Source organism: Drosophila grimshawi, unplaced genomic scaffold, assembly GCF_018153295.1.
Source record: "Drosophila grimshawi isolate 15287-2541.00 unplaced genomic scaffold, ASM1815329v1 contig_31, whole genome shotgun sequence".
Taxonomy (NCBI): domain Eukaryota; kingdom Metazoa; phylum Arthropoda; class Insecta; order Diptera; family Drosophilidae; genus Drosophila; species Drosophila grimshawi.
Genome location: NW_025063096.1, coordinates 198441 through 216480, shown reverse-complemented (window position 1 = coordinate 216480; position 18040 = coordinate 198441).

Here is an 18040-nt window from a genome sequence, read left to right as displayed (position 1 = left end):
TAGAATTTCTTTCAACATTATGAAGCCCTTTTTATATACGAGTATTTTGACTCTGCATCAAAAGCTGAAAATATGTAGTCGCGAAGTCATTTCGAGAAATTGACGTTTTAAGTTTCGGTTTCCAAATTCACGCGGATGTATCTTCGCCAATAATTGTCAGAAGTTAGAATTTCTTTCAACATTATGAAGCCCTTTTTATATACGAGTATTTTGACTCTGCATCAAAACTTGAAAATATGTAGTCTCGAAGTCATTTCGAGAAATTGACGTTTTAAGTTTCGGTTTCCAAATTTAAACGGATGTATCTTCGCCAATAATTGTCAGAAGTTAGAATTTCTTTCAACATTATGAAGCCCTTTTTATATATTTTGACTCTGCATCAAAAGCTGAAAATATGTAGTCTCGAAGTCATTTCGAGAAATCGACGTTTTAAGTCTCTGTTTCCAAATTCAAACGGATGTATCTTCGCCAATAATTGTCAGCAGTTAGAATTTCTTTCAACATTATGAAGCCCTTTTTATATAATTTTTGATTCTGCATCAAAAGCTGAAAATATGTAGTCTCGAAGTCATTTCGAGAAATTGACGTTTTAAGTTTCTGTTTCCAAATTCAAACGGATGTATCTTCGTCAATAATTGTCAGAAGTTAGAATTTCTTTCAACATTATGAAGCCCTTTTTTATATATTTTGATTCTGCATCAAAAGCTGAAAATATGTAGTCTCGAAGTCATTTCGAGAAATTGACGTTTTAAGTTTCTGTTTCCAAATTCAAACGGATGTATCTTCGCCAATAATTGTCAGAAGTTAGAATTACTTTCAACATTATGAAACCCTTTTTATATATTTTGATTCTGCATCAAAAGCTGAAAATATGTAGTCTCGAAGTCATTTCGAGAAATCGACGTTTTAAGTCTCTGTTTCCAAATTCAAACGGATGTATCTTCGCCAATAATTGTCAGAAGTTAGAATTTCTTTCAACATTATAAAGCCCTTTTTATATAATTTTTGGACTCTGCATCAAAAGCTGAAAATATGTAGTCTCGAAGTCATTTCGAGAAATTGACGTTTTAAGTTTCTGTTTCCAAATTCAAACGGATGTATCTTCGCCAATAATTGTCAGAAGTTAGAATTTCTTTCAACATTATGAAGCCCTTTTTATATATTTTGATTCTGCATCAAAAGCTGAAAATATGTAGTCTCGAAGTCATTTCGAGAAATTGACGTTTTAAGTTTCTGTTTCCAAATTCAAACGGATGTATCTTCGCCAATAATTGTCAGAAGTTAGAATTTCTTTCAACATTATGAAGCCCTTTTTATATATTTTGATTCTGCATCAAAAGCTGAAAATATGTAGTCTCAAAGTCATTTCGAGAAATTGACGTTTTAAGTTTCTGTTTCCAAATTCAAACGGATGTATCTTCGCCAATAATTGTCAGAAGTTAGAATTTCTTTCAACATTATGAAGCCCTTTTTATATATTTTGATTCTGCATCAAAAGCTGAAAATATGTAGTCTCGAAGTCATTTCGAGAAATTGACGTTTTAAGTTTCTGTTTCCAAATTCAAACGGATGTATCTTCGTCAATAATTGTCAGAAGTTAGAATTTCTTTCAACATTATGAAGCCCTTTTTATATATTTTGATTCTGCATCAAAAGCTGAAAATATGTAGTCTCGAAGTCATTTCGAGAAATTGACGTTTTAAGTTTCTGTTTCCAAATTCAAACGGATGTATCTTCGTCAATAATTGTCAGAAGTTAGAATTTCTTTCAACATTATGAAGCCCTTTTTATATATTTTGACTCTGCATCAAAAGCTGAAAATATGTAGTCTCGAAGTCATTTCGAGAAATCGACGTTTTAAGTCTCTGTTTCCAAATTCACACGGATGTATCTTCGCCAATAATTGTCAGAAGTTAGAATTTCTTTCAACATTATGAAGCCCTTTTTATATATGAGTATTTTGACTCTGCATCAAAAGCTGAAAATATCTAGTCTCGAAGTCATTTCGAGAAATTGACGTTTTAAGATTCTGTTTCCAAATTCAAACGGATGTATCTTCGCCAATAATTGTCAGAAGTTAGAATTTCTTTCAACATTATGAAGCCCTTTTTATATATTTTGACTCTGCATCAAAAGCTGAAAATATGTAGTCTCGAAGTCATTTCGAGAAATTGACGTTTTAAGTTTATGTTTCCAAATTCAAACGGATGTATCTTCGCCAATAATTGTCAGAAGTTAGAATTTCTCCAACATTATGAAGCCCTTTTTATATATTTTGACTCTGCATCAAAAGCTGAAAATATGTAGTCGCGAAGTCATTTCGAGAAATTGACGTTTTAAGTTTCGGTTTCCAAATTGAAACGGATGTATTTTCGCCAATAATTGTCAGCAGTTAGAATTTCTTTCAACATTATGAAGCCCTTTTTATATATTTTGATCCTGCATCAAAAGCTTAAAATATGTAGTCTTGAAGTCATTTCGAGAAATTGACGTTTTAAGTTTCTGTTTCCAAATTCAAACGGATGTATCTTCGCCAATAATTGTCAGAAGTTAGAATTTCTTTCAACATTTTGAAGCCCTTTTTATATATTTTGATTCTGCATCAAAAGCTGAAAATATGTAGTCTCGAAGTCATTTCGAGAAATTGACGTTTTAAGTTTGTGCTTTCAAATTCAAACGGATGTATCTTCGCCAATAATTGTCAGAAGTTAGAATTTCTTTCAACATTATGAAGCCCTTTTTTATATTTGACCCTGCATCAAAAGCTGAAATTATGTAGTCTCGAAGTCATTTCGAGAAATTGACGTTTTAAGTTTCTGTTTCCAAATTCAAACGGATGTATCTTCGCCAATAATTGTCAGAAGTTAGAATTTCTTGCAACATTATGAAGCCCTTTTTATATATTTTGACTCTGCATCAAAAGCTGAAAATATGTAGTCTCGAAGTCATTTCGAGAAATTGACGTTATAAGTTTCTGTTTCCAAATTCAAACGGATGTATCTTCGCCAATAATTGTCAGAAGTTAGAATTTCTTTCAACATTATGAAGCCCTTTTTATATATTTGACCCTGCATCAAAAGCTGAAAATATGTAGTCTCGAAGTCATTTCGAGAAATTGACGTTTTAAGTTTCTGTTTCCAAATTCAAACGGATGTATCTTCGCCAATAATTGTCAGAAGTTAGAATTTCTTGCAACATTATGAAGCCCTTTTTATATATTTTGACTCTGCATCAAAAGCTGAAAATATGTAGTCTCAAAGTCATTTCGAGAAATTGACGTTTTAAGTTTCTGTTTCCAAATTCAAACGGATGTATCTTCGTCAATAATTGTCAGAAGTTAGAATTTCTTTCAACATTATGAAGCCCTTTTGATATATTTTGATTCTGCATCAAAAGCTGAAAATATGTAGTCTCGAAGTCATTTCGAGAAATCGACGTTTTAAGTCTCTGTTTCCAAATTCAAACGGATGTATCTTCGCCAATAATTGTCAGAAGTTAGAATTTCTTTCAACATTATGAAGCCCTTTTTATATATTTTGATTCTGCATCAAAAGCTGAAAATATGTAGTCTTGAAGTCATTTCGAGAAATCGACGTTTTAAGTTTCTGTTTCCAAATACAAACGGATGTATCTTCGCCAATAATTGTCAGAAGTTAGAATTTCTTTCAACATTATGAAGCCCTTTTTATATATTTTGATTCTGCATCAAAAGCTGAAAATATGTAGTCTCGAAGTCATTTCGAGAAATTTACGTTTTAAGTTTCTGTTTCCAAATTCAAACGGATGTATCTTCGCCAATAATTGTCAGAAGTTAGAATTTCTTTCAACATTATGAAACCCTTTTTATATATTTTGATTCTGCATCAAAAGCTGAAAATATGTGGTCTGGAAGTCATTTCGAGAAATCGACGTTTTAAGTCTCTGTTTCCAAATTCAAACGGATGTGTCTTCGCCAATAATTGTCAGAAGTTAGAATTTCTTTCAACATTATGAAGCCCTTTTTATATACGAGTATTTTGACTCTGCATCAAAAGCTGAAAATATGTAGTCTCAAAGTCATTTCGAGAAATTGACGTTTTAAGTTTCTGTTTCCAAATTCAAACGGATGTATCTTCGCCAATAATTGTCAGAAGTTAGAATTTCTTTCAACATTATGAAGCCCTTTTTATATATTTTGACTCTGCATCAAAAGCTGAAAATATGTAGTCGCGAAGTCATTTCGAGAAACATACATAGAATTTCTTTCAACATTATGAAGCCCCTTTTATATACGAGTATTTTGACTCTGCATCAAAAGCTGAAAATATGTAGTCTCAAAGTCATTTCGAGAAATTGACGTTTTAAGTTTCTGTTTCCAAATTCAAACGGATGTATCTTCGTCAATAATTGTCAGAAGTTAGAATTTCTTTCAACATTATGAAACCCTTTTTTATATATTTTGATTCTGCATCAAAAGCTGAAAATATGTAGTCTGGAAGTCATTTCGAGATATCGACGTTTTTAGTCTCTGTTCCAAATTCAAACGGATGTGTCTTCGCCAATAATTGTCAGAAGTTAGAATTTCTTTCAACATTATGAAGCCCTTTTTTATTACGAGTATTTTGACTCTGCATCAAAAGCTGAAAATATGTAGTCTCAAAGTCATTTCGAGAAATTGACGTTTTAAGTTTCTGTTTCCAAATTCAAACGGATGTGTCTTCGCCAATAATTGTCAGAAGTTAGAATTTCTTTCAACATTATGAAGCCCTTTTTATATACGAGTATTTTGACTCTGCATCAAAAGCTGAAAATATCTAGTCTCGAAGTCATTTCGAGAAATTGACGTTTTAAGTTTCTGTTTCCAAATTCAAACGGATGTATCTTCGCCAATAATTGTCAGAAGTTAGAATTTCTTTCAACATTATGAAGCCCTTTTTATATATTTTGACTCTGCATCAAAAGCTGAAAATATGTAGTCTCGAAGTCATTTCGAGAAATTGACGTTTTAAGTTTCTGTTTCCAAATTCAAACGGATGTATCTTCGTCAATAATTGTCAGAAGTTAGAATTTCTTTCAACATTATGAAACCCTTTTTATATATTTTGATTCTGCATTAAAAGCTGAAAATATGTAGTCTGGAAGTCATTTCGAGAAGTCGACGTTTTAAGTCTCTGTTTCCAAATTCAAACGGATGTGTCTTCGCCAATAATTGTCAGAAGTTAGAATTTCTTTCAACATTATGAAGCCCTTTTTATATACGAGTATTTTGACTCTGCATCAAAAGCTGAAAATATCTAGTCTCGAAGTCATTTCGAGAAATTGACGTTTTAAGTTTCTGTTTCCAAATTCAAACGGATGTATCTTCGCCAATAATTGTCAGAAGTTAGAATTTCTTTCAACATTATAAAGCCCTTTTTATATATTTTGATTCTGCATCAAAAGCTGAAAATATGTAGTCTCGAAGTCATTTCGAGAAATTGACGTTTTAAGTTTCTGTTTCCAAATTCAAACGGATGTATCTTCGCCAATAATTGTCAGAAGTTAGAATTTCTTTCAACATTATGAAGCCCTTTTTATATATTTTGATTCTGCATCAAAAGCTGAAAATATGTAGTCTCGAAGTCATTTCGAGAAATTGACGTTTTAAGTTTCTGTTTCCAAATTCAAATGGATGTTTCTTCGCCAATAATTGTCAGAAGTTAGAATTTCTTTCAACATTATGAAGCCCTTTTTATATATTTTGATTCTGCATCAAAAGCTGAAAATATGTAGTCTCGAAGTCATTTCGAGAAATTGACGATTTAAGTTTCTGTTTCCAAATTCAAACGGATGTATCTTCGCCAATAATTGTCAGAAGTTAGAATTTCTTTCAACATTATGAAGCCCTTTTTATATATTTTGATTCTGCATCAAAAGCTGAAAATATGTAGTCTCGAAGTCATTTCGAGAAATTGACGTTTTAAGTTTCGGTTTCCAAATTCAAACGGATGTATCTTCGCCAATAATTGTCAGCAGTTAGAATTTCTATCAACATTATGAAGCCCTTTTGATATATTTTGATTCTGCATCAAAAGCTGAAAATATGTAGTCTCGAAGTCATTTCGAGATATTGACGTTTTAAGTCTCTGTTTCCAAATTCAAACGGATGTATCTTCGCCAATAATTGTCAGCAGTTAGAATTTCTTTCAACATTATGAAGCCCTTTTTATATATTTTGATTCTGCATCAAAAGCTGAAAATATGTAGTCTTGAAGTCATTTCGAGAAATCGACGTTTTAAGTTTCTGTTTCCAAATACAAACGGAAGTATCTTCGCCAATAATTGTCAGAAGTTAGAATTTCTTTCAACATTATGAAGCCCTTTTTATATATTTTGATTCTGCATCAGAAGCTGAAAATAGGTAGTCTCGCAGTCATTTCGAGAAATTGACGTATTAAGTTTTCTGTTTCCAAATTCAAACGGATGTATCTTCGCCAATAATTGTCAGAAGTTAGAATTTCTATCAACATTATGAAGCCCTCTTAATATATTTTGATTTTGCATCAAAAGCTGAAAATATGTAGTCTCGACAGTCATTTCGAGAAATCGACGTTTGAAGTTTCTGTTTCCAAATTCAAACGGATGTATCTTCGCCAATAATTGTCAGAAGTTAGAATTTTTTGCAACATTATGAAGCCCTTTTTATATATTTTGACTATGCATCAAAAGCTGAAAATATGTAGTCTCAAAGTCATTTCGAGAAATTGACGTTTTAAGTTTCAGTTTCCAAATTCAAACGGATGTATCTTCGCCAATAATTGTCAGAAGTTAGAATTTCTTTCAACATTATGAAGCCCTTTTTATATATTTTGACTATGCATCAAAAGCTGAAAATACGTAGTCGGGAAGTCATTTCGAGAAACATACATAGAATTTCTTTCAACATTATGAAGCCCCTTTTATATACGAGTATTTTGACTCTGCATCAAAAGCTGAAAATATCTAGTCTCGAAGTCATTTCGAGAAATTGACGTTTTAAGTTTCTGTTTCCAAATTCAAATGGATGTTTCTTCGCCAATAATTGTCAGAAGTTAGAATTTCTTTCAACATTATGAAGCCCTTTTTATATATTTTGATTCTGCATCAAAAGCTAAAAATATGTAGTCTTGAAGTCATTTCGAGAAATCGACGTTTTAAGTTTCTGTTTCCAAATACAAACGGATGTATCTTCGCCAATAATTGTCAGAAGTTAGAATTTCTTTCAACATTATGAAGCCCTTTTTATATATTTTGATTCTGCATCAAAAGCTAAAAATATGTAGTCTTGAAGTCATTTCGAGAAATCGACGTTTTAAGTTTCTGTTTCCAAATACAAACGGATGTATCTTCGCCAATAATTGTCAGAAGTTAGAATTTCTTTCAACATTATGAAGCCCTTTTTATATATTTTGATTCTGCATCAAAAGCTGAAAATATGTAGTCTCGAAGTCATTTCGAGAAATTGACGTTTTAAGTTTCTGTTTCCAAATTCAAACGGATGTATCTTCGTCAATAATTGTCAGAAGTTAGAATTTCTTTCAACATTATGAAACCCTTTTTATATATTTTGATTCTGCATCAAAAGCTGAAAATATGTAGTCTGGAAGTCATTTCGAGAAATCGACGTTTTAAGTCTCTGTTTCCAAATTCAAACGGATGTGTCTTCGCCAATAATTGTCAGAAGTTAGAATTTCTTTCAACATTATGAAGCCCTTTTTATATACGAGTATTTTGACTCTGCATCAAAAGCTGAAAATATCTAGTCTCGAAGTCATTTCGAGAAATTGACGTTTTAAGTTTCTGTTTCCAAATTCAAATGGATGTATCTTCGCCAATAATTGTCAGAAGTTAGAATTTCTTTCAACATTATAAAGCCCTTTTTATATATTTTGATTCTGCATCAAAAGCTGAAAATATGTAGTCTCGAAGTCATTTCGAGAAATTGACGTTTTAAGTTTCTGTTTCCAAATTCAAACGGATGTATCTTCGCCAATAATTGTCAGAAGTTAGAATTTCTTTCAACATTATGAAGCCCTTTTTATATATTTTGATTCTGCATCAAAAGCTGAAAATATGTAGTCTCGAAGTCATTTCGAGAAATTGACGTTTTAAGTTTCTGTTTCCAAATTCAAACGGATGTATCTTCGCCAATAATTGTCAGAAGTTAGAATTTCTTTCAACATTATGAAGCCCTCTTTATATATTTTGATTCTGCATCAAAAGCTGAAAATATGTAGTCTCGAAGTCATTTCGAGAAATCGACGTTTGAAGTTTCTGTTTCCAAATTCAAACGGATGTATCTTCGCCAATAATTGTCAGAAGTTAGAATTTCTTGCAACATTATGAAGCCCTTTTTATATATTTTGACTCTGCATCAAAAGCTGAAAATATGTAGTCTCAAAGTCATTTCGAGAAATTGACGTTTTAAGTTTCTGTTTCCAAATTCAAACGGATGTATCTTCGCCAATAATTGTCAGAAGTTAGAATTTCTTTCAACATTATGAAGCCCTTTTTATATATTTTGACTCTGCATCAAAAGCTGAAAATATGTAGTCGCGAAGTCATTTCGAGAAACATACATAGAATTTCTTTCAACATTATGAAGCCCCTTTTATATACGAGTATTTTGACTCTGCATCAAAAGCTGAAAATATCTAGTCTCGAAGTCATTTCGAGAAATTGACGTTTTAAGTTTCTGTTTCCAAATTCAAATGGATGTTTCTTCGCCAATAATTGTCAGAAGTTAGAATTTCTTTCAACATTATGAAGCCCTTTTTATATATTTTGATTCTGCATCAAAAGCTGAAAATATGTAGTCTCGAAGTCATTTCGAGAAATTGACGTTTTAAGTTTCTGTTTCCAAATTCAAACGGATGTATCTTCGTCAATAATTGTCAGAAGTTAGAATTTCTTTCAACATTATGAAGCCCTTTTGATATATTTTGATTCTGCATCAAAAGCTGAAAATATGTAGTCTCGAAGTCATTTCGAGAAATCGACGTTTTAAGTCTCTGTTTCCAAATTCAAACGGATGTATCTTCGCCAATAATTGTCAGCAGTTAGAATTTCTTTCAACATTATGAAGCCCTTTTTATATATTTTGATTCTGCATCAAAAGCTGAAAATATGTAGTCTCGAAGTCATTTCGAGAAATCGACGTTTTAAGTTTCTGTTTCCAAATACAAACGGATGTATCTTCGCCAATAATTGTCAGAAGTTAGAATTTCTTTCAACATTATGAAGCCCTTTTTATATATTTTGATTCTGCATCAAAAGCTGAAAATATGTAGTCTCGAAGTCATTTCGAGAAATTTACGTTTTAAGTTTCTGTTTCCAAATTCAAACGGATGTATCTTCGCCAATAATTGTCAGAAGTTAGAATTTCTTTCAACATTATGAAACCCTTTTTATATATTTTGATTCTGCATCAAAAGCTGAAAATATGTAGTCTGGAAGTCATTTCGAGAAATCGACGTTTTAAGTCTCTGTTTCCAAATTCAAACGGATGTGTCTTCGCCAATAATTGTCAGAAGTTAGAATTTCTTTCAACATTATGAAGCCCTTTTTATATACGAGTATTTTGACTCTGCATCAAAAGCTGAAAATATGTAGTCTCAAAGTCATTTCGAGAAATTGACGTTTTAAGTTTCTGTTTCCAAATTCAAACGGATGTATCTTCGCCAATAATTGTCAGAAGTTAGAATTTCTTTCAACATTATGAAGCCCTTTTTATATATTTTGACTCTGCATCAAAAGCTGAAAATATGTAGTCGCGAAGTCATTTCGAGAAACATACATAGAATTTCTTTCAACATTATGAAGCCATTTTATATATTTTGACTCTGAAAATATGTAGTCGCGAAGTCATTTCGAGAAATTGACGTTTTAAGTTTCTGTTTCCAAATTCAAATGGATGTTTTTTCGCCAATAATTGTCAGAAGTTAGAATTTCTTTCAACATTATGAAGCCCTTTTTATATATTTTGATTCTGCATCAAAAGCTGAAAATATGTAGTCTCGAAGTCATTTCGAGAAATTGACGTTTTAAGTTTCTGTTTCCAAATTTAAACGGATGTATCTTCGCCAATAATTGTCAGAAGTTAGAATTTCTTTCAACATTATGAAGCCCTTTTTATATATTTTGATTCTGCATCAAAAGCTAAAAATATGTAGTCTTGAAGTCATTTCGAGAAATCGACGTTTTAAGTTTCTGTTTCCAAATACAAACGGATGTATCTTCGCCAATAATTGTCAGAAGTTAGAATTTCTTTCAACATTATGAAGCCCTTTTTATATATTTTGATTCTGCATCAAAAGCTGAAAATATGTAGTCTCGAAGTCATTTCGAGAAATCGACGTTTTAAGTTTCTGTTTCCAAATTCAAACGGATGTATCTTCGCCAATAATTGTCAGAAGTTAGAATTTCTTTCAACATTATGAAACCCTTTTTATATATTTTGATTCTGCATCAAAAGCTGAAAATATGTAGTCTCGAAGTCATTTCGAGAAATTGACGTTTTAAGTTTCTGTTTCCAAATTCAAACGGATGTGTCTTCGCCAATAATTGTCAGAAGTTAGAATTTCTTTCAACATTATGAAGCCCTTTTTATATACGAGTATTTTGACTCTGCATCAAAAGCTGAAAATATCTAGTCTCGAAGTCATTTCGAGAAATTGACGTTTTAAGTTTCTGTTTCCAAATTCAAACGGATGTATCTTCGCCAATAATTGTCAGAAGTTAGAATTTCTTTCAACATTATAAAGCCCTTTTTATATATTTTGACTCTGCATCAAAAGCTGAAAATATGTAGTCTCGAAGTCATTTCGAGAAATCGACGTTTTAAGTTTCTGTTTCCAAATTCAAACGGATGTATCTTCGCCAATAATTGTCAGAAGTTAGAATTTCTTCACATTATGAAGCCCTTTTTTAATAATTTTGATTCTGCATCAAAAGCTGAAAATATGTAGTCTTGAAGTCATTTCGAGAAATCGACGTTTTAAGTTTCTGTTTCCAAATTCAAACGGATGTATCTTCGCCAATAATTGTCAGAAGTTAGAATTTCTTTCAACATTATGAAGCCCTCTTTATATATTTTGATTCTGCATCAAAAGCTGAAAATATGTAGTCTCGAAGTCATTTCGAGAAATCGACGTTTTAAGTTTCTGTTTCCAAATTCAAACGGATGTATCTTCGCCAATAATTATCAGCAGTTAGAATTTCTTGCAACATTATGAAGCCCTTTTTATATATTTTGACTCTGCATCAAAAGCTGAAAATATGTAGTCTCAAAGTCATTTCGAGAAATTGACGTTTTAAGTTTCTGTTTCCAAATTCAAACGGATGTATCTTCGCCAATAATTGTCAGAAGTTAGAATTTCTTTCAACATTATGAAGCCCTTTTTATATATTTTGACTCTGCATCAAAAGCTGAAAATATGTAGTCGCGAAGTCATTTCGAGAAACATACATAGAATTTCTTTCAACATTATGAAGCCCTTTTTATATACGAGTATTTTGACTCTGCATCAAAAGCTGAAAATATCTAGTCTCGAAGTCATTTCGAGAAATTGACGTTTTAAGTTTCTGTTTCCAAATTCAAATGGATGTTTCTTCGCCAATAATTGTCAGAAGTTAGAATTTCTTTCAACATTATGAAAGCCCTTTTTATATATTTTGATTCTGCATCAAAAGCTGAAAATATGTAGTCTCGAAGTCATTTCGAGAAATTGACGTTTTAAGTTTCTGCTTCCAAATTCAAACGGATGTATCTTCGCCAATAATTGTCAGAAGTTAGAATTTCTTGCAACATTATGAAGCCCTTTTTATATATTTTGACCCTGCATCAAAAGCTGAAAATATGTAGTCTCAAAGTCATTTCGAGAAATTGACGTTTTAAGTTTGTGTTTCCAAATTCAAACGGATGTATCTTCGCCAATAATTGTCAGAAGTTAGAATTTCTTTCAACATTATGAAGCCCTTTTTATATATTTTGACTCTGCATCAAAAGCTGAAAATATGTAGTCGCGAAGTCATTTCGAGAAATTGACGTTTTAAGTTTCGGTTTCCAAATTCAAACGGATGTATCTTCGCCAATAATTGTCAGAAGTTAGAATTTCTTTCAACATTATGAAGCCCTTTTTATATATTTTGATTCTGCATCAAAAGCTGAAAATATGTAGTCTTGAAGTCATTTCGAGAAATTTACGTTTTAAGTTTCTGTTTCCAAATTCAAACGGATGTATCTTCGTCAATAATTGTCAGAAGTTAGAATTTCTTTCAACATTATGAAGCCCTTTTTATATATTTTGATTCTGCATCAAAAGCTGAAAATATGTAGTCTCGAAGTCATTTCGAGAAATCGACGTTTTAAGTCTCTGTTTCCAAATTCAAACGGATGTATCTTCGCCAATAATTGTCAGCAGTTAGAATTTCTTTCAACATTATGAAGCCCTTTTTATATATTTTGATTCTGCATAAAAAGCTGAAAATATGTAGTCTCGAAGTCATTTCGAGATATTAGGGGTTTAAGTTTCTTTTCCCAAATTCAAATGGATGTTTCTTCGCCAATAATTGTCAGAAGTTAGAATTTCTTGCAACATTATGAAGCCCTTTTTATATATTTTGACTCTGCATCAAAAGCTGAAAATATGTAGTCTCAAAGTCATTTCGAGAAATTGACGTTTTAAGTTTCTGTTTCCAAATTCAAACGGATGTATCTTCGCCAATAATTGTCAGAAGTTAGAATTTCTTTCAACATTATCAAGCCCTTTTTATATATTTCGACTCTGCATCAAAAGCTGAAAATATGTAGTCGCGAAGTCATTTCGAGAAACATACATAGAATTTCTTTCAACATTATGAAGCCCTTTTTATATACGAGTATTTTGACTCTGCATCAAAAGCTGAAAATATCTAGTCCCGAAGTCATTTCGAGAAATTGACGTTTTAAGTTTCTGTTTCCAAATTCAAATGGATGTTTCTTCGCCAATAATTGTCAGAAGTTACAATTTCTTTCAACATTATGAAGCCCTTTTTATATATTTTGATTCTGCATCAAAAGCTGAAAATATGTAGTCTCGAAGTCATTTCGAGAAATTGACGTTTTAAGTTTCTGTTTCCAAATTCAAACGGATGTATCTTCGCCAATAATTGTCAGAAGTTAGAATTTTCTTTCAACATTATGAAGCCCTTTTTATATATTTTGACTCTGCATCAAAAGCTGAAATTATGTAGTCGCGAAGCCATTTTCGAGAAATTGACGTTTTAAGTTTCTGCTTTTAAATTCAAACGGATGTATCTTCGCCAATAATTGTCAGAAGTTAGAATTTCTTTCAACATTATGAACCCCTTTTTATATATTTGACCCTGCATCAAAAGCTGAAAATATGTAGTCTCGAAGTCATTTCGAGAAATTGACGTTTTAAGTTTCGGTTTCCAAATTCAAACGGATGTATCTTCGTCAATAATAGTCAGAAGTTAGAATTTCTTTCAACATTATGAAGCCCTTTTTATATATTTTGATTCTGCATCAAAAGCTGAAAATATGTAGTCTCGAAGTCATTTCGAGATATTAGGGGTTTAAGTTTCTTTTCCCAAATTCAAATGGATGTTTCTTCGCCAATAATTGTCAGAAGTTAGAATTTCTTGCAACATTATGAAGCCCTTTTTATATATTTTGACTCTGCATCAAAAGCTGAAAATATGTAGTCTCAAAGTCATTTCGAGAAATTGACGTTTTAAGTTTCTGTTTCCAAATTCAAACGGATGTATCTTCGCCAATAATTGTCAGAAGTTAGAATTTCTTTCAACATTATGAAGCCCTTTTTATATATTTTGATTCTGCATCAAAAGCTGAAAATACGTAGTCGCGAAGCCCATTTCGAGAAATTGACGTTTTAAGTTTCGGTTTCCAAATTCAAACGGATGTATCTACGCCAATAATTGTCAGAAGTTAGAATTTCTTTCAACATTATGAAGCCCTTTTTATATATTTTGATTCTGCATCAAAAGCTGAAAATATGTAGTCTCGAAGTCATTTTGAGAAATTGACGTTTTAAGTTTCTGTTTCCAAATTCAAACGGATGTATCTTCGCCAATAATTGTCAGCAGTTAGAATTTCTTTCAACATTATGAAGCCCTTTTTATATATTTTGATTCTGCATCAAAAGCTGAAAATATGTAGTCTCGAAGTCATTTCGAGAAATCGACGTTTTAAGTCTCTGTTTCCAAATTCAAACGGATGTATCTTCGCCAATAATTGTCAGAAGTTAGAATTTCTTTCAACATTATGAAGCCCTTTTTATATATTTTGATTCTGCATCAAAAGCTGAAAATATGTAGTCTTGAAGTCATTTCGAGAAATCGACGTTTTAAGTTTCTGTTTCCAAATACAAACGGATGTATCTTCGCCAATAATTGTCAGAAGTTAGAATTTCTTTCAACATTATGAAGCCCTTTTTATATATTTTGATTCTGCATCAAAAGCTGAAAATATGTAGTCTCGAAGTCATTTCGAGAAATTGACGTTTTAAGTTTCTGTTTCCAAATTCAAACGGATGTATCTTCGTCAATAATTGTCAGAAGTTAGAATTTCTTTCAACATTATGAAGCCCTTTTTATATATTTTGATTCTGCATCAAAAGCTGAAAATATGTAGTCTCGAAGTCATTTCGAGAAATTTACGTTTTAAGTTTCTGTTTCCAAATTCAAACGGATGTATCTTCGTCAATAATTGTCAGAAGTTAGAATTTCTTTCAACATATGAAGCCCTTTTTATATACGAGTATTTTGACTCTGCACCAAAAGCTGAAAATATCTAGTCTCGAATCATTTCGAGAAATTGACGTTTTAAGTTTCTGTTTCCAAATTCAAATGGATGTTTCTTCGCCAATAATTGTCAGAAGTTAGAATTTCTTTCAACATTATGAAGCCCTTTTTATATATTTTGATTCTGCATCAAAAGCTGAAAATATGTAGTCTCGAAGTCATTTCGAGAAATTGACGTTTTAAGTTTCTGTTTCCAAATTCAAACGGATGTATCTTCGCCAATAATTGTCAGAAGTTAGAATTTCTTTCAACATTATGAAGCCCTTTTTATATATTTTGATTCTGCATCAAAAGCTGAAAATATGTAGTCTCGAAGTCATTTCGAGAAATTGACGTTTTAAGTTTCTGTTTCCAAATTCAAACGGATGTATCTTCGCCAATAATTGTCAGAAGTTAGAATTTCTTTCAACATTATGAAGCCCTTTTTATATATTTTGACTCTGCATCAAAAGCTGAAAATATGTAGTCGCGAAGTCATTTCGAGAAACATACATAGAATTTCTTTCAACATTATGAAACCCTTTTTATATACGAGTATTTTGACTCTGCATCAAAAGCTGAAAATATCTAGTCTCGAAGTCATTTCGAGAAATTGACGTTTTAAGTTTCTGTTTCCAAATTCAAACGGATGTATCTTCGCCAATAATTATCAGAAGTTAGAATTTCTTGCAACATTATGAAGCCCTTTTTATATATTTTGACTCTGCATCAAAAGCTGAAAATATGTAGTCTCGAAGTCATTTCGAGAAATTGACGTTTTAAGTTTCTGTTTCCAAATTCAAATGGATGTTTCTTCGCCAATAATTGTCAGAAGTTAGAATTTCTTTCAACATTATGAAGCCCTTTTTATATATTTTGATTCTGCATCAAAAGCTGAAAATATGTAGTCTCGAAGTCATTTCGAGAAATTGACGTTTTAAGTTTCTGTTTCCAAATTCAAACGGATGTATCTTCGCCAATAATTGTCAGAAGTTAGAATTTCTTTCAACATTATGAAGCCCTTTTTATATATTTTGACTCTGCATCAAAAGCTGAAATGATGTAGTCGCGAAGTCATTTCGAGAAATTGACGTTTTAAGTTTCTGTTTCCAAATTCAAACGGATGTATCTTCGCCAATAATTGTCAGAAGTTAGAATTTCTTTCAACATTATGAAGCCCTTTTTATATACGAGTATTTTGACTCTGCATCAAAAGCTGAAAATATGTAGTCTCAAAGTCATTTCGAGAAATTGACGTTTTAAGTTTCTGTTTCCAAATTCAAACGGATGTATCTTCGTCAATAATTGTCAGAAGTTAGAATTTCTTTCAACATTATGAAGCCCTTTTTATATATTTTGACTCTGCATCAAAAGCTGAAAATATGTAGTCGCGAAGTCATTTCGAGAAATTGACGTTTTAAGTTTCGGTTTCCAAATTCAAACGGATGTATCTTCGCCAATAATTGTCAGAAGTTAGAATTTCTTTCAACATTATGAAGCCCTTTTTATATATTTTGATTCTGCATCAAAAGCTGAAAATATGTAGTCTCGAAGTCATTTCGAGAAATTGACGTTTAAGTTTCTGTTTCCAAATTCAAACGGATGTATCTTCGCCAATAATTGTCAGAAGTTAGAATTTCTTTCAACATTATGAAGCCCTTTTTATATATTTTGATTCTGCATCAAAAGCTGAAATTATGTAGTCGCGAAGTCATTTCGAGAAATTGACGTTTTAAGTTTCTGCTTTCAAATTCAAACGGATGTATCTTCGCCAATAATTGTCAGAAGTTAGAATTTCTTTCAACATTATGAAGCCCTTTTTATATATTTGACACTGCATCAAAAGCTGAAAATATGTAGTCTCGAAGTCATTTCGAGAAATTGACGTTTTAAGTTTCTGTTTCCAAATTCAAACGGATGTATCTTCGCCAATAATTGTCAGAAGTTAGAATTTCTTGCAACATTATGAAGCCCTTTTTATATATTTTGACCCTGCATCAAAAGCTGAAAATATGTAGTCTCAAAGTCATTTCGAGAAATTGACGTTTTAAGTTTCTGTTTCCAAATTCAAACGGATGTATCTTCGCCAATAATTGTCAGAAGTTAGAATTTCTTTCAACATTATGAAGCCCTTTTTATATATTTTGACCCTGCATCAAAAGCTGAAAATATGTAGTCTCAAAGTCATTTCGAGAAATTGACGTTTTAAGTTTCGGTTTCCAAATTCAAACGGATGTATCTTCGCCAATAATTGTCAGAAGTTAGAATTTCTTTCAACATTATGAAGCCCTTTTTATATATTTTGATTCTGCATCAAAAGCTGAAAATATGTAGTCTTGAAGTCATTTCGAGAAACATACATAGAATTTCTTTCAACGTTATGAAGCCCTTTTTATATACGAGTATTTTGACTCTGCATCAAAAGCTGAAAATATGTAGTCTCAAAGTCATTTCGAGAAATTGACGTTTTAAGTTTCTGTTTCCAAATTCAAACGGATGTATCTTCGCCAATAATTGTCAGAAGTTAGAATTTCTTTCAACATTATGAAGCCCTTTTTATATATTTTGACTCTGCATCAAAAGCTGAAAATATGTAGTCGCGAAGTCATTTCGAGAAATTGACGTTTTAAGTATCGGTTTCCAAATTCAAACGGATGTATCTTCGCCAATAATTGCCAGCAGTTAGAATTTCTTTCAACATTATGAAGCCCTCTTTATATATTTTGACTCTGCATCAAAAGCTGAAAATATGTAGTCTCGAAGTCAATTCGAGAAATTAACGTTTTAAGTTTCTGTTTCCAAATTCAAACGGATGTATCTTCGCCAATAATAGTCAGAAGTTAGAATTTCTTTCAACATTATGAAGCCCTTTTTATATATTTTGATTCTGCATCAAAAGCTGAAAATATGTAGTCTCGAAGTCATTTCGAGATATTAGGGGTTTAAGTTTCTTTTCCCAAATTCAAATGGATGTTTCTTCGCCAATAATTGTCAGAAGTTAGAATTTCTTGCAACATTATGAAGCCCTTTTTATATATTTTGACTCTGCATCAAAAGCTGAAAATATGTAGTCTCAAAGTCATTTCGAGAAATTGACGTTTTAAGTTTCTGTTTCCAAATTCAAACGGATGTATCTTCGCCAATAATTGTCAGAAGTTAGAATTTCTTTCAACATTATGAAGCCCTTTTTATATATTTTGACTCTGCATCAAAAGCTGAAAATATGTAGTCGCGAAGT